Here is a 22149-nt window from a genome sequence, read left to right as displayed (position 1 = left end):
TATATAGGGTTCAGGCGACGCGTGACTTTCCTGCGCACTAAAGCGTTGCTTCCGTTACGTGTTACACATAACTATTAACAATGTTACGCGTTACGCAGTACTAAGCTACGCGCTACGCAACGTTAAGCTACGCGGATACGCACGACTTTCTACGCGCTACGCGGTACTACGAATATGCTACGCATAAGGTTAGGTTTACACGGCACAATCCAACACGTTTCCTGAACGTTTTTTTGCAGTATACATCTTAACGAATAAATAGTGGCGCATACAATGTATATAGAACCATTCACACGTCTCTTGTACAGCACGATTTGTTGCAGTACAATAGACGTGATAATATGGTGCACAAGACGTATACTGCAAAAAAAACGTGCAGGAAACGTGCAGGACAATGCCATGTGAACCTACTCAACGCAATAAGCTACGCGCTCTGTCACTACGTCGTACTACATCAAGTATGACGTTGGAAAAAATATAATTATTGCAAGTCGCTACTCATTACTTTGCTACGTGCTTCGGATCTAATGCTAATAGACGATCTGACTAGAAAACATAATAGGATATTCAAATTTGTGATTCTGTCGTGATATCCTGACACAACGTCCGCATCAGACTACACAAGCAATTATTTTTTATATAAGATCGTAGCGCGTACAATAGGATCCATCGGAAATAGTCCAAATTCGTTTGTGTGAATTGGCCATTGTGCTGTAAGTGGTTTTATTCGAAACTCGATTCTAGCCGGAAGTTTCCATTAAGATGTTTTCTACGCCATTTTAACTTATAAATCTGCAGTATAGTAGTAGATTAGTATGAAATTCTGTAGCAAAACCTTTGATATGTGAAATATTTATTATTTTATTCTACACATAGTTTTTTTTAAATAAAAATTTAGTTTCTTTATCTGTATTCTCAAAGATTATACTTACATAAAATTGCTTTTGTCTTGAAAATAATTTAAATTGTCTCAAAAGTAATAAAGTAACAATTACCGAATACAAGGTGCGTTTGTTGAAAATAATTGTATTTTATTTTAATATCCCGAAGATGACGCAATCTCGTCGCGTTTTAATATGATTTTCGAAATTCGTCGAAGCGATATATGAGTTTTCGTGCTTTAATATGAGCGAGTCCTATAAAAGACGTCATGATTTCAAATAATTTGAATATCGAGAACTCATTTATGAGGTCTTTTCAATTATTAAGGACACCAAAATCTTTAAAGTACTTTAATATTATTAATACAATAAATTTTGATTAAATTAGGTATAAATGTAATAAATTTATTTCAATGAAAGAATATAAAATAGTTTTAGCGAGCAAAAATTTACGGTTCAAACGTAATAAATGAATTGCTGCGCAACAATGTAGCAGGCAATTTTAGTTGATTATACAAAGTTTTTATACTAAGTAAGCGTCATTAAAGTGCTTCCTTCTTTATTTCCTCTTCCAATTATTATTGTGACGAAGTGTCCAAGGGTCAGTTTTGTATAGGGAAATCTCCCGTGTTTGTTTTAGGAAGGTCATCTTTCAATTTTCCACTCGTCAGTATAATATTTACAGTTCAAATTAAGAAGCAAATTAACTAGACTAATGATCAAAGATGTTTAGATTGCTGAATTAATAGGTGACTATCAACATAAACTACGAATAGTTTTCATATTACGCTAAACAAACATATTATGTTTAATGTTTATGTTAATAAAATATACAGTAATATATAAACGAATTAATACGTACGTACCTTACCTTTTAGTTTGATGTTAAAAGTTTGATTTAAGTATGCTTGAAATATTTCGTACTATAAAATTAAAGACAAACCATCAATACAAGTATCTAATTACTATAACTATAATATTACTAAGATAAGTTATAAGCAGTTTTAATACTTTTCATGATTGATGTTTTCTTTTTCAGGTAAGTTTGCTTGGAGACGGATGAGTAATTTTTCCACACGCGAACTCCAACGAATTATTTCGAGATCATAAGCAAATCACCTTTTGCGGGTTTGATTAGCCAATGGTTAGTATTTGAAACTGTAGAGTATAGCTGGCCACAATTATTTTAAGTTCATACTGATTTTTAGAATTGTTTCAAGTAGTTTAAAATTATAATTGCTGTATTAAAACCCTAGAACGAGGCATAATTTACAAGGGGTTTAATAACGTAGCTGTTTCTATGCCGCTTGATTTGAAATATAATATTTCTAGATAAAATATAATTCTATTTTATCATAATATTGCTAGTAATAAAGTTTGTTCAAATAAATAAATTATTATTCAAGCCTTAAGCCCTCAAAGGAAAACCTTACGGCTCCAATTTGATATTTTATTTATAAGAGAGTAATGATAGAGCTAATAAGGACTAAGACAACAAGAGAGGCTCACTGCGATATTCTTTTAAATTAAAAAATATGTATCAATATTACAAAAAAAATGCACTTACCTATTACCAGAGATATCATGATTATTTCGATTAAAATAACTCGACCCGTTATGGATTGCGGTGAATAAGTAATATAATTATGGTAACATGGAGCTATTCTGAATCTGAATTAAGAAGGTGTAAAATAAACATCTGTATATAACTTAACTCTGTACCACTATGTAATATTTAAAATAAATTATAAACAAAAAACTTTTTGAAAAAAAGCTTTTATTTAAAATATAGTCTAAAAAGAAGAAAATAAACTCCTTAAAATTTTTAACTATTATGTTATAATCCTCAATATATCATACAAGCCCTTTCATTTAATAATTAATATCCATATTGTAGGACTGCATAATAAATAATTATTTGGCCATCTTGGATGCTCGGCCATATTGGATTTAGAGTGATGTCACATACCATATCGTGCATGGTCATCCAAACTAAACGCGTATTCGAAATTTCAGCTCAATCGGTTTAATATAATTATCTGCCTTAAAATTGAGTTCCAAAATTCCACCGTAACATACATACAGAGCAAGTTAAATAAAAGCTTTTAATAAGTAAGAACATCATTAGTAGTAAGAGTGACTGAAAATATAATATCTTTCACTCAACGCGTAAAAAGCCAACGATCCAAATACTCGTACTAAACACATCGACTGCGACCGACAAAAATGCAAATAAAATGCCACTAAAGGTTTCATTTTGAACTAGACCACTACAGTATAGTCGCTAGACCAATGTTGGTAGAAAATGAAACCTGTAATAGCCTATGGCATAATATTATGGCAATTCATATGATTTTTTGTTGGTCGCGGTCGCTTGCGTCAAATATTGAAAAGTCACCTTTACTATTTGATAGAATAACACAAGCATGGGTCATAGACGGGTGCGACTTGAGTAAAAGTAATATTAATTAAAAAAGCATACTATAGTATTAATGAATTTTTATTAGATTGTAATATTAAATAATTTGAAAAATTATGAACATGGAATAAAATTTATACATTATTATTAAATAATATTCGATGAAATATTAGTAATTTTGAAATATAATATATTATGTAATGTACTTTGATAATAATAAATAATAATAATATACAGGGTGTAACAAAAATAAGTGATAATACTTTAGGGTGTGTACGTGTTCCTTGTAGAGAGTTCACTGTGAAAGTAGCAGCTCTGAAAGACGAAAAAGATTTTTCACTTTTGTATGGGCAAGGGTCCGAGCGTCACGAGTTTCCCCATACAAAAGTGAAAAAATTTTTTGGTCTTTTAGCGCTGCTACTTTCACAGTGAACTCTCTACAAGGAACACGTACACACCCTAAAGTATTATCACTTATTTTTGTTACACCCTGTATAAATCAATGATATATTTGACATGAAATATTTTACCAGTAACTTAGTAATATTATAATATATAATAATGTAATTGAACTTTGACAATATTAATAATTTACATGCCTCATATAGGCTAGAATAAGTTGCACCTCCTGTATTATAAATTTGTAACATCTTTTCACCTACTTATTCTGCAAATAAATGATTTGATTTGATTTGATCTCCACTTAATTTAAGTAGTGAGTCATATTATTTTCGTTGAGTAAGTTATTAGTTATTACCTAAAAATCAAACCAAGAATAACAAAAGCTAATTTACTTGATGACTTGGAGACGTAGGCGCAAGTGTTAGAGGATTTTGTACATTTAGAAAATGAAATTGTCCGGGTACTCGGCTAAATTCAGCGAATGCCTACAAAAGACTCCGAGAGCGTCATAAGCCCCGAATTCATTACACATAATGCCATTTTAGAATATTGTTCTAGGTGCGTAATGTTTAATGTATTTGCATTGTTATAGGTTGGGTAGCGGGAATCGGTGTTTGATGTTGATCGTTTTACTATTAGGAAAATATCACGGGAAAGTTTACTAAAACTGTGTTTTTTACCAAAAAATAAATGTTTACCTTTTTAAAAATTAACGTATTAGTTGTCAGGTATAAGTTGGACCCAAAATAATACCATAAAATTTATTTTTAGTTTCTCAAACATGAAAATCTATGTAAGTACCTTATACTTGAGTTTGTCAAAAAAGTTTTATCCTTAATGTTAGTTGTTTATTAATATGTCACTACATAGACTCCAGAGGCAATTTAGCCTGAATAAGAGTTTGTCCTTAATATTTTTGAAAGTTTGTTTTTATCTGTTTAGCTAATAATTAACCCCGAGTCAACAGTTAACTCTTATGACGAGGATTACTAGTTATTACATTGTTACTACAAGTGTAAGTTGCTACGAAGACCCAAAATTCGTTTTAGTCATAATGCTGTTATATTATGATTCAAGTGATTACATTATAAATATTAAGGGCCTGGTACACCACTTCCTGATAAGGCTATCCACCAATTAACTTGACAGATCAAGTATGGAGAATCTGTCAAAAAAATTGTGAATAGCCTATTAGGCTCTTTATCAGAAAAAGGTAAAACAGGCCCTAAGTATAGTATTATTTATAACGAGCTTTTGCCCGCAGCTTCGCTCGCGTTAAGAAGGATTATTATATACAAACTTTCATCCCCTATTTTAACCCCTTGGAGTTGGAATTGATCAAAATCTTTTCTTAGTGGATGCCTACGTCATAACGTCTGCCTGCATGCCAAATTTCAGCCCGATCCGTCTAGTGGTTTGGGCTGTGCGTTGATAGATCACTATGTCAATCAGTCAGTCAGTCACCCTCGAGTTATATATATATATATATATATATATATATATATATATATATATTCACTTTTGTATGAGGAAACTCGTGACGCTCGAGCCCTTGCCCATACAAAAGTGAAAAAAAATTTTGGTCTTTCAGCGCTGCTACTTTCACATTGAAATCTCTACAGGGAACACGTACAGACCCTAAAGTATTATCACTTGTTTTTGTTACACCCTGTATATATATATATATAGAAGATGTAATCACTTAATCCTTTACTTTGGGTTTCAACGAACTTATCTATTTAGACATAAAACACAAGTTGTATACCTTTATAATATATTTTTCGGCAAATACCGATCATCAAAATTAGTTCTACGTTTTAGAGTGAAGAGTTAAAATATAGACACACATAGAAGACAGACAAACAGACATGTTTTAGTACAAATAGTTACTGATTTGGTTGAGTCTTCCTTTACTTCCTTTTTAAATAATGATCTGAATCTAAATAATAAATTAATTTCAATGTACCAAAGCGAAATATAGTAGAGAGTGTTTACAAAGTAAGTTCGCGTGTTATTAGGTGCTTTCTTTGAATGTCATGAATAGCTCAATAAGGGCTCAGCTCAGATGTTTCGGCCCTCGGAGCCGGAAGGGCGTTTAAAAAGAACATGAAAACCAAATTATGGGTATCGCCTGCGGTAAACTGCGAACACCGTCCCGTTTGAAGGCCTTTCATAGCTAAATATGGTTCAGATCGCCCACAGGGGTAATACGTGTTAATAACACTAGTGTTCACTTATTTCGAATAAAACATAATAATCGTTTTTTTATATTATAAAATACAAGATGACGCCCGCAACTCCGTTGCGACAAATTCGTTTATCGCGCGGGAACCGTACATTTTTTCCTGGATAAAAAGTATCCTATGTCCTTTCCCGGGACTCAAAGTATCTCCATACCAATTTTCAGCAAAAGATGTTCAGCGGTTTAGGCGTGAAGAGGTAACAGACAGACAGACACACTTTCGCATTTATAATATTAGTATGGATACAAAAATTGCTCGTTTAAAGATATAAGATAAATGATATTAATGAATGATTATTGGATCTAAAACAACATTGAAATATTTAACGAGCGTACTTGTAATGTTTAAATTGCATTGTGCTATCTAGTATTTATTTATTATAAGAATATAACCCATGACCTCAAAAGATTTGTGACCTTCGTCAATTGTTAAAAAATATTGATTGATATTTATTTTGTAAAATTTTACTTACGTCTATTTTTAAAAGCCACGCATTCATTAAATTTAATCGTGTGCGTAAGAGCCTCGGTGGCGCAGTAGGCAGCGCGTAAGTCTCATAATCTTAAGGTCGTGAGTTCGATCCTCACCCGGGGCATAATTTTTATTGAAACAAGAATAAGTTAATATAATTACAATTAATTACCATTGAATTACTCTTTGAACAACGGTATTTATATTTTGATAACGAAAAAGATGTTTCCGACACAAAAGTTACAGCTCTGGTTTCCTCCAAAAGCGGCGCTGCCATACAGCGGTGAATGACTGCACCAGAAGTTGTTTATGTAAGCATTTAAGCAATATGGTGCGGTTTCCTAGAGAACGGTAATTGACACCGTTCTCTAGGAAACCGCGCCATACCGCCTACATAGACAACGTTCTAATGACGTCATTCACCGCTGCATCACGGCCGCAACACGACGGCACCGCTCTTGGAGGAAACCAGAGCTTAAGTCCACCAATGTGTAAATAATCGAGAGACATTTCGCCGTACAATATTATGCTACACTATAACAACAAGTGTAGCATAGTAATATATTATGTGTGCAATTAGTATAATTATACACATACCCCCCGTACTAATAAACGTTGTATAAGCTTTGAATAGTTATACAGTGTTTTGTTCCTGTCACACAAGCGACATTTTTAATTGGATTGAAGAAGACAAAACACTGTATAACTATTCAAAGCTTATACAGCGTTTATTAGTAAGGGGGATAATATATAACCGCTGCATAGTATTTGTCTAAAAAGCTCTACATAGGTTTCAGCATTCGCAAGCTTTCCATAATAATCTTTTATGTTTCCAATTTGCACAGCATTAAAATTGTTAAAGTGTTCTTGAAACATGATCGAGCGTCAAAGGTTGAAGTTTGCCTGTTTGTTTCTGGACTGATGTATAAAATTTATACATCCGTCCGGCGAGCGGAGTGATTTATACTATAAATCACTCCGCTCGCCGTTCGCCACTCGCCTATGAAGGGTTCGCAACTTTTAATGGCTTCTTGACAACTTTTTGTCGTCGTTTAAATTTTCTGAATCTAAGTTTGATAGGACAGGCCGCTGTGAATTGAGTTGAGCTGGAAAATATTAATACTTATCCAGGAATATTGATCAGCACCAGCCGAGAGCTCAAAGTGACTATTGACTTTCAAAAAGTGAGTATGAAAAGCGGTAAAAGTAATTTAAAAATTGTTTTTCTCATATTTTATTGCAGACTAAGGGCGTTTTTCACCACTTCCTGATAAGTGACGAATAGGCTATCCACCAATTCACTTGACAGATCAAGTATGGAGAAAATGTCAAAAAAGTTGTGAATAGCTTATTCGGCACTTTATCTGAAATTGGTGAAACAGGCCCTAAGTTTTGTAATGACACTGAATATATCGACGGGTGCAAAGTAAAAAAAGTCATCTGCAATTTTGAGTTTTTTGTTTTTTTGTAGAAACTAGCTTAAAATATCATGTTCTACAACATAGCAAAAACAAAAATTCAAATATCACCTTATTTTTGGTACTTTTGTAACGTAAAAGGAGACATCTACTCCTGTTTTGTGAAATTGCACGATGTAGATGCGGATAACTACCGCTGGCCGTCTATACGCGGGACGCGCGGGGGTCATGTTATACGGCATAAGCGGCTATCTGCCATATAGCTTTTTCTACGTTGCCATTGTGATTTAGATGTCTCGATTTACTTTTGTAAATTAGCATTGTTTGTGATGTTTATGAGTACCTATCTATGTTAATTCTTATTGTTAGCTATATTAATTGACTTCTAATTTCTTACTGTTATTTTTTACTGTTATTTAATGTTTAGAAAGTCCAAAATAACTTTTTAAAGAAGTTGAAAGTTTCCAGAATATAAGCGATAGATTTATCGAGCAAAATACTGTGTTACCCCGATGAAGTTATTGAACATCTTATAGAAGACCTTGGTGTGTCAGCGCTGAAGACAAAATGAGTATACATACTTAAGTTAACTTCGTAAGATAAATCCTCATGATCTGAATACTCTAGGTCAGTCACACAAATTCACTCTCAGTCTGAAATAAAAAAATATTCTGAAAATCTGGATGTCAATAATAGAGATTCTCAGCAAATTAACGAATACGCGAACACCCTCAGAATACAATACATCACTTCATCCATCCATGACCTCCTTCAGTTTATTAACTCATACATGCAATCGAATATATTGTCCCTTTCAAACTGTATATCTTCTAATGGCGGCTCTCGACATAGGCGAACGCGTTGGCCAACGCGTCTGCAGACGCGTTGGCCCAATGTGTAGAACGGGCGTTCGCGCGTTGGCCAACGTCTAAATACCTACGGCCAACGCGCGAACGCCCGTTCTACACATTGGGCCAACGCGTCTGCAGACGCGTTGGCCAACGCGTTCGCCTATGTCGAGAGCCGCCATATGACAACACCATTGATATTTCTTCGGCAGTGGAGGCATCAAGTGAATGTTCTACGCCTTCCTCGTTAAACGCTATAAAAAGCCGTCAGTTCAGTATTGATCTAAAGAAAAGGCGATTGAGAAATAAAGATACGAGACGTAAATTACGACAAAATTTAGGCAAACAATTACATTAGTCCAGAAATGGGAAATTGCAACCTGCAAAACATCATATTCCAGCATTTGCAAGTTTAACTGTAGTTTGAGTTTTCCTATTAACTTATCTTTGATTGGTTTTAGGATCTCTGTGATCGTGAAAAGCAATTGAGAAATCGTTGAAATAAAAACTCATTTTTTGTTCTGAAGAATCGTACATACTGTTACGTGCTAGGGTTCGAGGATCTGGAGAGAAAGACCTGGTGACTCTCTCTTGAAGACTTTATTAACACTAGGTCACACAAGCACACACTAGGTCCAACACTTAGCACTAAGTCCAAACACTAATCACTAGGTCCAATCACTAAGCACTATCACTGTCCTAGGTCGTAGCCATGTCGCAGGTTTCACTGGTTCACTCACTATTGATCACTTGTTGCCACTCCGAAATCGCCTTGATGATAGCTCGAAAAGAAACTGAACTCCGGGCCGTCTACCTGCGGCTTTTAATATGGCGGGACGAATTCCAGAAAGTTCCCGATACACGTAAACAAGTAAATAAGTGTGGGAACTTTCTAGGAGGCTCGAGCATGTACAACAATAAACGTAAATAACTAAACACGTAAACAAAATAAACCAGTAAACACGTAAACAAATGTTGGACTTTTCTAGAAGGTTCGAGTATGTACTTGCGCACCTCATGCCATCTAGTATTGAGTAGGGGATTTATGTTGTCGGTGTTCCCTCGATAAGTTTCGCTGGTTTGACGCTAAATGGCACTATATGTCCGTGACACTACACTCCTCCGATGGTGTAAATCATCCGGTGATGCTTATGATGTTATAATGAACCCATCATGATTGTAATAAGCCTCTTGTGATAAGCCTCTGCCTAAATTATAATAATTAACAACATAGTTCCTGTACTGATAATGATACTGAATACTTTTTAAATTAGTTTTAAAGTAATTAAAGTATTGACACAGAATTTCATTTTTCTTGTGAGAAATTACGATTTTTACGAATGTAAATGAATGATTCCTAAGTAAATCCCTACTAATATTATAAATGAGAAAGTGTGTTTGTTTATTTATTTGTTTGTTTGTCCTACCTTTACGCTCTAACGAAAAAACTAATCGTATTGTTTTTTGGCAAACTTATTTGAAAGGATGAAGAGTAACATAGGCTACTTTTGGTCTTGGAAAAACATCATGTTTCTAAAGGAGCTTACAGGAATATTTGCATTTAACGCGATTTTCAAACTCCACGCGAGCGAAGTTAGTATTTTATATTTTAACTTTCTTCTAAATCGTGCACCTTGCACCAAATTGACAACGTAGAAAAAGATATCTACGCAAACATGTTCTGAATTTGGTGTGTTTAAGATGTAAAACGGGCATTAACAGCGTATTTTAATAATATAAAGTTTTATACTTTACGTATTTAGTGATAATCGTACTCGTAATCGGTAAAAATACTTTAATTAATCTAATTTTTAATCCCCACGTAGAAAAGACCAAGTGGTAGTTAACTCAGTTGTCATATTTTTAAGCGCAATGTAGATGAAGTCAACTACAATATCTCGTAAATTAAACATTATTAGAAGAAATTAAATGTACATGTGGATTCATTAATAAATAATGAAGCAATGATAGAAATTTCAATAAATTTGATTGGAAATTGACAAAATGGGAGCATTTTTTCCTATTATGCGCTCTCCTGAAAAGTAGCTGTTTTGTAGATGACTCTTTTTACTTTGCACCCGTCGATATATTAATTTAGTATTTTAACAATTTAAAGAGTCAAAAAATGAAGAGCTAAAATACCACATCAGCAACACTTTAAATAATATTTCTATAATCAATATAGTATGGCCCATCACTGTATTTTAGAATTTCCAGACACACATCCACTTATATTTTTTTATTATTTATTTTTAGCTGCCTGAAAAACGTTGCTTTGAGATATTATATTATACTAGATGTACGGAAACCGTACATTTTCCCATAAAAATATCTTATAATAAGAGCTATTTTTTAAAATATGTCCCTACTGCCAAATAGTGCCACAGTGTCATAAAAATTGCTCTAGTAGTTCGTAATTTCTAATATTTCCCCCGTTTTTCCCACATTTTCCTGAGTTTTTTCGGTCGTATTAGTCTTAACTTGATAATATTATATAGTCTATAGTGTTACTCGATAAATGAGCTATCTAACACTGAAATAAGTTTTTAAATCAGACCTGTAGTTCCTGAGATTAACGCGTTCACGCAAACATACTTTTCAGGTTTATAATATTAGGTAGGTATAAATTTTTTTACTATCGCTAACCATGGGACGATGCATGGTATAATATGGTAGTGATGATGATGATGATGAATGTAATTTGCATAGTAGCATATGCTTTCTGTTCTTAAAACAACACCGAAACTCCCAAACTTGTATCTATAAAGAATCAGGAGTTCTCTCAGCATATTCCAAACCACGGTATACCAGGTATACCTCGGTGCAAAATCTGACTTGTTGGTAGCATATGCTTCTAGAATACTTCTCACGAAACCGAAGTCACCACATGTTTCCCTATAAATTTTGAGGAGTTCCCTCGATTACTTATGGATCCTTCATCAGATCACCACTTTTGTGAATATAATAGCAAATTGGGATAATACTCGTACCATATTCTTATACCAAAAGAAAAAATTTGAAAATCGGTTAACAAACGGCGTAATCGTTGAACATAAGAAAACGAACATAACACCTCCCCCATTTTAAAAGTCGGTAAAATTGTAGCCTATGTGTTATTCTGATGTATAAGCTATGTTACTGTAAAGTTTCATTAAAATCCGTTCAGTAGTTTTTGCGTGAAAGAGTAACAAACATCCATATATCCAAACAAACTTTCGCCTTTATAATATTAGTAGGAGGATTATTTCGTATATGAAAGATATAATATTATTATGCTAGCCGATTTACAGACCTACCCGATAAGCATAGTATATTATAGATCGTACCTATAGATTAGCATCGATAACGTTTTGCTTAATTTTCGAAACGCATCATAATATTATCAGCCATGATAAATTGAAAGTTCGACAAAGTTATGAAGTTTTATAAGATATCCGTACGAACTTTGTGCTAGGTTTTTGTAACATGTTAAACTCAAATTACATTTTGTGAAAACTTCTTTATCTGGTGCCTACAAAATTTTTATGACGTATTTTTGTTTAGAAGAAATAAAACGTGTTGGTTTTAATTTAAGCAAGTTTAAGCTTTATTATTCGCCGCAGCTACAAATAACAGTAAAAGTGAAGTCCCATAATTACCCTTAGGAATACAGGGGAATATTAGAAAAACATAAAATTTAAGATAATATTCAAAATATAATGTGGATGTTGTATAACGCTGTCCCCGAGGACGGCACTGTTCGAAATGGAACAATTCACGAGGATATTTGATATTTTCAATGACTACGTAAATCGCTCGACCAACAACAGGACCATCTAAAATTAAACACTGACCCCCTTACTAATAAACGCTGTATAAGCTTTGAATAGTTATACAGTGTTTTGTCTTCTTCAATCCAATTAAAAATGTCACTTGTGTGACAGGAACAAAACACTGTATATAACTATTCAAAGCTTATACAACGTTTATTAGTAAGGGAGCGGGACCCCCTTTTTATTAGGTACAACCCCCGCAACTTCGTACATTTTTCCGGGATAAAAAATATCCTACGTTCTTTACTTTTTTTATAAAATAAGGGGGGCAAACGAGTAAACGTGTCACCTGCCTACCTAGCATACGCCAACGAGACATCTCACTCTCGAGATAATTAAATTTTGACATTATGAGACGAGTAGTTACTCGTCTCATAATGTCAAAATCTAGACATTATCTCGACCAAACTCCAAAAAAATGTGTTATTTCGATGATAGATCTACGCGAGAAAAAATGTTTGTCATGCTAGGGTGAATAGAGATGAAGAGACAAACCATCAAACATCGAGAAAACATGTAGAGTGAGATATCTCGTTGGCGTATGCTAGGTAGGATGGAGCACCTGGATGGAAAGCAACTACCGTCGCCCATGGACGCGACATCAGAAGATCTGCAGCATGTGCGTTGCCGGTCTTATAGGTTGCGCGAATATTTATTATTACACTACTAGCTTTTACCCGCGGCTTCGCTCGCGGTAAGAAGTATTATTATTAACTAGAGATCGCCCAATGGTCGAAATTCGACCTTACTTGCAACGACATTGCAAGGACTACTACCTATATTTTGTAATAAATATTGACTTCTCATAGTTTTTTTCAATTCTTGTCTCTGGGACTCAGCTGATCTCAGACTGGCCGTATAAGCATTGTCTAATAGTATCTAAAATTAAATAAAAAAACAATAATCCATTTTCAATTTGCCAACTTGTTGTCAACAGACTTTAACCATAAATAAAAGAGTATAATTCGTATGTATAGGCTTCTCACTCAAAAATCTGTCATTTTTCCTAGTAGTAGTGTCGTAGTGTGCAGAACGTTTTATTTGTTAAAAATATATATGATAAAAGCATAATTTTAAAATATTATTAGCTCGATGCACTCCTTCACCATATAAACTATAACTGTGCGAAATTTCATGCACCTACGTTTCCCCATTTTTCGTAAAAAAGGTTACAAAGTTTTCCTCTCACGTATTAATATATAGATAATAAGGTATCAAAGTCTCAGCCCGATTGGTTTAAAATTGACAAAGTTTCATACAAACTTTCATCCCCTATTTTATCCTCTTGGGGGTAGAATAGATCAAAATCCTTTCTTAGCGGATGCCTACATCGTAACAATGCCTGCATGCCAAATTTCAGCCCGATCCATCCAGTGGTTTGGGCTGCGTCTTGATGATCACTATGTCATTCAGTCAGTCAAATATATGACATTCTCTTTGGTCAGTCAGTCACCTTTGAGTTATATATTATATTTAGATAGATACGATGTCTTGATCTCTGTCATGTGACGATTCCAGTATACCAGACAAACACAAGCATACTTTTATTATTGTGTAAAGATTTTATTATTAACGCGCTTAAAGTTCACTGAACAAAGTCGTGTTGCTTAATCTAATAGTCTCTAATGGGTCAGGAAGGTCTACCGATGGGGCGGCGCTCGGCCACAAACGTATTAAACTAATTACGGTATAAGCTATTCCGGCTACGGACTATAAACACACAAGATCACCATTTGGAAACTCCATCACGCAAAATCCTAATTATTTTGACGCGAACGTTATCTGTGGGCTTAGAAATGCGATCGTCGAGAATACTCCCCTCACAAGGCTAACAAGCGTGGCATTATTTTGAGGCTTTTGAGCACTTCCAGATAATAAAGAAAATTAGTACCATTTACGTACACTTAATAAGAAGAAAGTGCGGTATAAATTATAAAGAATAATCGGTATAAAATAAATATATTATAAAGCACCTATATAAGTACACTGTACAGGTTATGTTAAGTCAATGTAAGATGTGATCTGTCGGCTGGGCTTGACAAAACCCCACCAAATTACCTCCTCCTCTGATTGTAAGTACCTATATAAAACAACCAAACCAAATAAACCAGTCAAAAGTCTGTAGGTTAGGAAGTCTCGTTTACATCAAAGTAAAAAGCGAAATCATTTTTGGACCCCATAGCTGGCGTCAAGTTCTACACCCTTTATAAGGCCTTGTTTACGAAACCTGAACTTTATTGCGAACATTAATCTTTGCAAGATAGACGGCTATCTTTTTTATCCGTTATTGCATGGCAAAAACGTTGTCTATTAGAAAGTGAACGCTTTTTAATTTAAGAAATGGGAAAAATTTTGTTCAATGCTTTTAAAACATTGCAGCTTAGAAGTCAGCTTAATCTCCTAAAATGTCGCTTAGATGTTACTGGTAAATAAATTTTTAGATTTTTTGGTTCATATGTTAGTTACCGTACTCTTCCGAAACGGCTTTACTGATTTTTACCTTTATGCATATTCAGTAGGTCTGAGAATCGGCTACTGCCTACTTTTTTATATTAATAAGTGCATTTGTTGAATAAATAATAGTAAATTATTACAACTCGAGGCTGACGGCGACCATTGTATGTGCGACGGGATAGCGATGGATATTGCCATCCATAGTGTCATACTTATTTAGTCACTTCGATAAACACCGGGACTTGCCGGGACAGCTAGTAGACAATAAAATTAACTATCTGTTAAGGCTACGTAGAATATACTATTTAGTAATCAGTGGTTACATCAGGCAGTGAGTACCATTTAATTTTCGTAGTTGAAAATAGAGTGAAGTACTTAGATTTAAAAGAATAATTTAATTTTTAGTAATAAGAAAGTTAAGTTAAGGCATATCGTACACAGTATAATGTCTTATAGTACGTTACGATAACTTAGCTTTCTTACTTCGATTCGTCAATCTTGATTTTAATATTTGTATCACTTTCCTCTTAATATAAAAAGTTTTTTGGACATCTACGAATATTTCGAGACTAAAATTAGCCAAATCGGTTCCGCCGTTTTCGAGTTATAGCGCGACTAACAAAATTTAATATTAATTTTTTATGTGTACTGGTAGAAAATGCGCCAATCAAAAAGGGGTGAAACTCACTGTTTTCCCCGGCTTAAAGCTTCAAAAAGCTTGAATAGGTATGAGTGCCTCAGGTGTTAAGTAACTTTACAGATGACTTCACTAAAAGCACCCAACTCACTGATTGATAAGTGTTTTATCACAACTATCTTGAAGCTTTCCAAGTCATTTTCGTCTGCGCTGTAGAACATTTGCGTATATCATTGTATTATAAGAATACCAAATTTGACCCGTTCTTTAAATAAAATAATTAAAAATAAGTTAACTTTTTTATGTGCAGTTTTTTGAGGTGCAAAATCGAAAATCAATTCTTTCTAGTGAGTAGTGACACTTGCGCAGGCACACCTGCACAGGTGACCTCTCACGTAGCTAGACCGTTATAGCGTGTATGCAGTATAATGGTACATCTATCAACATCTACAAATCTTTATTTAATTACAGTTAAGAAATAATATTAAAATGTCTAGTAGTTAATTTTATGGCATCTTGTATTCTCATATTATATTTTTAAGTCCAGCGGGGCTACAATGGTCGATTTAGAGAATTATTATATTATTATGGATCTTAAAATGTTTTTCTTTTATCGAAAAATGGTCGTCACTCTGCTTGCAACTCATATCTAGTACTCTAGTAATTCGCACTAATTTGACATTCGTCAGTTTGACAGTTTTGACAATAATTCTAAATGTGACCATTTTAGGCCCGCCGCAGGCCTCTTAGAAATAGAGATGGGCACGTACCTGGGTATTTACCCATCTACCCGGTATTTACCCTCACGTACCCGGTAAATACCCGTATCTACCCAAAAGGGCGGGTAGATAAAATTCAATACTTAAGTCACAAGCACCTCAAGAACGGTAATAGCTAGAGAGTTGAAATTTTCACAGATTGTGTATATCCGTTGCCACTATAAAAACAAATACTAAAAGCAAAATAAAATTAATATTTAAGGGGGGCTCCCATACAACGAACGTGTTTTTTTTGGCCTTTTCTGCTATCTTATCAATAATAGCAAAATGTAGGTACTTGAATTTTTACACAGTCTTTAGATGGATGTTAACTTTAATATTTAATAATAATATTAATATAAAATAAAAAAATTAAGAGGGGCTGCCATACAAAAAACACAAATTTTGTCCTAATTTTTCTCTATAATGGTACGGAACCCTTCGTGCGCGAGTCCGACTCGCACTTGGCCGATTTTTTTTATTTACATTCTATTATTTTATTAATAATTTAAAATATTTGAAAAACATTTAAAATATTAAAAAAATATATTAGAAAAAATATTAGAAGACCCTTGAAAATTACTTTTAAAATAGACAATGTATAAGTACCTGGTTAAAGAAATTATATAAAAAAATATGTAGGTATAATTTTTTATTATTTATACATATAACACGTCCTATCTTATATAAAATCTGATTTGCTTTGATTTGCTTCTGATTTTTTTAACTTCTCATTCTGCTAGCGATCTGACTTCTAGACATTGAACTAGTCGTTTTGAATTTCTTCTTTGTATGGCACGCATCCATTGATGCGTCTATATATTTACTATTTATCTTTATTTACAGAAGATTTTGTGGGGCTCGTCTTTTTAATCTTTTGAATGTTTGGTTTGGTAGAGTTTTTATCAATTTTTTTGCCAATATATTGGGATGTCATTTTATCCTTTTACAATAGTTTTGAAGGGATTTTTTATTCGTAACATAATATGGGGCTCCAGTTATTGAACGCAGGGTTTTAGATTGGAATCGTTGTAGAATTTCTGTGTTTGATGTGGAGGTTGTGCCCCACAACTGCATCCCATAGGTCCAGATGGGTTTGAGTATGCTTTTATACAAAATAAGTTTATTTTATCAGCCAGTAAAGCTTTCGTAGCTGCTTGTCTAAAGCCTTTCTTTTGTTCCATATATGTGTTCTCCATGTTAATCGCCTGTCAAGATAAATTCCTAGGTATCTAACATCGTTTGACTGTGGTATTTTTATCCGATTAAGTTCTACTTCTGGACATGTTTCGTGTCTTAATGTGAAAGTTACATGGACAGATTTATTCTCGTTGGCTTTTATCCTCCAATCTTTTAACCACTATGATATTTCGTTTAAGGTTCTTTGCAATTTTGCCGATGCTCCATGGGCTGTTTGGTCTACTGCGAGGATTGCTGTGTCATCTGCGTATGTATATGTCAGAGCTTCATCAGTACTTGGAAGGTCTAATGTGTTTAGAAGGTAGAGGTAAGGGCCCAATATACTGCCTTGCGGCACTCCTGCTTCGATTTCATGGAGACATGTGACACTATCTCCGTACTCAACATAGAAATATCTATTGCTGAGGTATGCGTTTATAAAGAGGTAGAAGTTTAAGGGTGGCTTTTTACGAACTTTATACAACAGTCCAAGATGCCATAATCGATCAAAGGCCTGTGATATGTCCAGAAAAATAGTAAGATTTGCTTTCAAAAGCTTTTTGAATTTCTTCTACCAGTCTGTGTACCTGCTCCACGGTCCCATGCGCTTGGCGAAAACCGAATTGGTGATCGGGTAACAGTTTACTCGCTCTGATTTCTGGCATCATGCGTTTCAGGAAGAGTATTTGTAAGATCTTGGAGGGCACTGGCAGAAGACTTATAGGCCGGTGAGATTTTTCATCCTATGGATCTTTTTCGGGTTTGGGGATTAATATTATAATCTCTACTTTACATTGCGGGGGGACAATTTTTTTTTTAAATACACGCGGATTTGTGTGAGATATTTGATTCTACTTTCTGGTAGCTCTTTTAGTATTTTTGGTAAAATGTTTACGCCAATTTTCATGCTGGGGAAGATTGTTAAAGTGGTTCCCTTAAACGAGGATATACCATTGGTGACTTTTTTGTGGTGAACGCGCTGACTTGTGTTTTGGTGCGGTTAAATTAGACTGAGTTACGTCTACCCCATTCCACCCCGAGAAATATGCGAGAAGTCACATTATCTGTACTATCATCTGCATAGAAATGAATGCCGTTGGTCTGTAACATGTTATTGAAATGCTGTATGAATAGGGTAGGCGATAGCACACAGCCCTGAGGGATACCAGCGTCAACAGATAGAGTATCAGAGCATTCACCATCAACTACGACTGCTAAGAAACTTGTGACCCTCTTGCATTATTTCTTGGATGTATGGAATCTTGGATAATAGTGAAATTGTATATATCCAAACTGACAGCTAATACCCATAGTTTCAATCGCCTGAGCCAACGATGAGTTAGGTACGCCAAGAGAGCCGAGCCGAGCCTTAGTAATCCCTGAGCGTCCAAGTGTCGAAGGGGCTGGCTATTGATGATGGACTCCATCATCTTCGAGAAGGTTATAGCGATTGATCTGCTGTTGGAAGAATTGGAACGGTCACATTTTTTAAGTATCGGGTTCTCAAAAAGCTGTCTTTCAAGAAGCCGAAACTATGTGAGTAGGATAGTTGAGCCAAAAAAAACGCGTAAAGACCGGAGCCAACTCTGGAGCACTCACTGGAGCTACTTGCACTGAGCGCTGATAAAACCGAATATCCGACATGACGCTCATACTTCGTTACCATAACCAACCATACCGGTTGGCGGTTTCCGCCCTCATCATAAAGGGTCGAGTTGGACGACATGAGGACATGTCATAAGATCGGCATTCTCTTTTGCGTTTTGAAGGAAACACAGTGCAAGCGCTGTTTCACGTCGGTTTTTTCGGAGTCGACCCATTCGTACCGAAGAATCGCTCTCCCACGGTTAAAAGGGAAATTTTTTCTTTTAAGTAACGCACAGGCCAAGAACTTTTTATATTTGATCATTAGTTGCGTTTATACAAAAACAGTACTCATTTACATAATACATTAATTTGCATATACATAATATATAGGTGTCAAGACTGTAAAGGTGCCTCTTCACAATTGACCATACTGGCCCACTACTAGCCATCGCCATTGTGTAAACGGAGTAATGGTGTATGATGGCGTGGCGGGCAATGGCGTGGCCTGCAGTGGGTCATCGTGACATTGTGTACTGGTTATATAAGAGACAAGATTTTGCACACGTGTTCCTCTAATAAAGTAGGCATCCACTATAATTGTATTTCACAAAATTCTTACCTCAAAGAGGTTTTATACCTTGAGGTTGTAATAGTATAGGCTCAAGGTTAGTTAGTGGAACCTTATAATTTCTTAGACACAATTACACAACAATATTTCGTATTAAGTGCCTACAGTTACTAACAAATATTGAATTACGAGAACCTATGTATTTTAGAATTTTTCAAAGTTTAGCCTAAAGGAGGGATGAATGTTTTGAAATTTCGCACGCGTGTTTCCCTTAACGATGAAGGCGTCCACTAAGACGATTTACTCAATTCCCAAAACTTTATCACCATTAAAAGGCAGTATACTTTAAAGAATATTAATATCACACATACAAAACCAAAATTTAGGAAAAAAGTTCAAAAACACAGCGTTACTCTTTGACATGCGGCCGGAATTCATGAAAAACATGGTTTTGTATTGCAAACATACATTAGTTTAAGACTTAAAGGGGCTTATTCGAACAGTTACGGGCTAGTGACCAAATTTGCATTATTTAATGGAGGTTTTACTAAGGATTTACTAAAAAAAAATATGTGAAAACGTACGCTGAATTATAAATACCCACCATTTTTGGGTATTTACCCAATCTACCCGGTAAATACCCAGGTGGGTAGATTGGGTATTTACCCATCGCCCATCTCTACTTAGAAAACGTATTGGTCCAGAAATTGAGTTAACCCCAAAATAGTCTGTCACAGCCAAAAGCATCGCTATGCAAACTAGTTTTGGCGGCAAAAATGGTATCGGCGTTAATGATCACAGTGTATCGCACTCGAGCCACCCCGACGTGCGATACGCCAATTAGTGCGATATCATAACACGCCACAGATTATGTGAGCCGTGCACGATCAAATAGACACATCAGAATATTATTAACAGTCATAGTCGAGGTTTCTGAGAACATTTTTTTTAAATTCTATTCCGTCCCGTTTTAGGGTACTGTAATATGGGTACTATTATCAATAAAATTTGGTTGACTACGGAACCGTAAAACGGAACTCTAACCAGCTGATTTTTTGTATATTGATAGGTTAATAGTTAAATAATTTAAGTGTAACATTTTCCTATAAATAGAACAATCCGTATTTTAGGACCATCAAATCAAAGTATGGAATCCTTTCTGTCTCTGTTAGCTACCAGTTTCAAGATTTTTCACAAATAAAAAAGTTGTTCGTCGTATTAAAATGAAGCTACTCACAAAAAAATTAGCTTGATAGTTATAAAAAAAATGTTCTAGGGAGTCCTGACAATAATAATAATAATGTTATCAAACGTCGAACAAAAACTAATGTGTATGCTGGTGCTGCCTCTAGCGTTAAAACATTGCAGTAACATCTCCTATTACTGTCAGATTGGATATGTTACGCTCAAAGACCGAAATCGCTCAATGAGCGAAAAAATGGCTCACAACGCGTTGTGGTCACAGTGAAACAGCCACGACGCGTACTGGCAATCACAAAAAGACCATAACGCGAAATTCGTGTCGTGGCTGAAATGCTATTAGTTTTTCTTGATTTGTTCTTGATTGATTAATCGTCCATAGGTATGGAAGATTATATTTGAATTACCACGCGTACTACAAAATATTTTTTCTTTTACTAAATCCCTGCATAACGTGTTTATCATTATTATTTATAAAATATCCATAGTTCCATACAATCCGTACTAATATTATTACAGTTGTATGTCTGGCGCAACGTAGTTGCAGGCATCAACTAGTAGTATTATATTTAAATTATATAAATAAAAATAAAACAAATTTTTTATAATTTATTAAAGATCAGATTACCTTATATTTAAAAAAAACAACAACAAACAATAACACGTTGCGCCAGACGTACAGACAGTAATAATATTAGCACGGATATTATGGAACTATGGATATTTTCAAATAATAATGAAAAACACGTTATGCAGTGATTTAGTAAAAGAAAAAGTATTTTATAGTACGCGTGGTAATTTAAATATAATCTTCCATACCTATGGACGATTAGTCAATCAAGAACAAATCAAGAAAAACGAATAGCATATCAGCCACAACACGAATTTCGCGTTATGGTCTTTTTGTGATTGCCAGAACGCGTCGTGGCCGTTTTCAAGAGCCACGACGCGAAATTCGCGTCGTGGCTGTTTCACTGTGACCACAACGCGTTGTGAGCTATTTTTTCGCTCACTGAGCAATTTCGGTCTTTGAGCGTAACATAATATATATTAATATTAATAATATGTTTTTGCAGTTTTTCTAATATAAAAACTTTTTCATTTCCCCCGTGACATGCGATAGTTTTTATCCAAGAAAAAGATCCCGTTGTTAATTCAGATGATGATCATCATGATTGTCGTCAAACCAAATAAGCGTGATGATCTTATGAAAATTTTGCAACCATAATATTATAGTAAGTACTTACTTATAAGTACTTACACACATATAAA

At 34.6% G+C, this 22149-nt stretch overlaps 1 non-coding gene across 1 annotated transcript; it reads left to right on the top strand.

Annotated features, from left to right (window-relative positions):
- The first annotated feature begins 6467 nt into the window (after positions 1-6467).
- Positions 6468-6540, top strand: Trnam-cau. The gene has a single exon. It is a non-coding gene; the product is annotated as a tRNA-Met (tRNA).
- Positions 6541-22149: the final 15609 nt, after the last annotated feature.

The sequence above is a fragment of the Aricia agestis genome, chromosome 5 (genome assembly GCF_905147365.1).
Source record: "Aricia agestis chromosome 5, ilAriAges1.1, whole genome shotgun sequence".
NCBI classification, from domain to species: Eukaryota; Metazoa; Arthropoda; class Insecta; order Lepidoptera; family Lycaenidae; genus Aricia; species Aricia agestis.
Note: the sequence above shows the minus strand (reverse complement) of the source record. Positions and strands in the feature narration are given on the sequence as shown.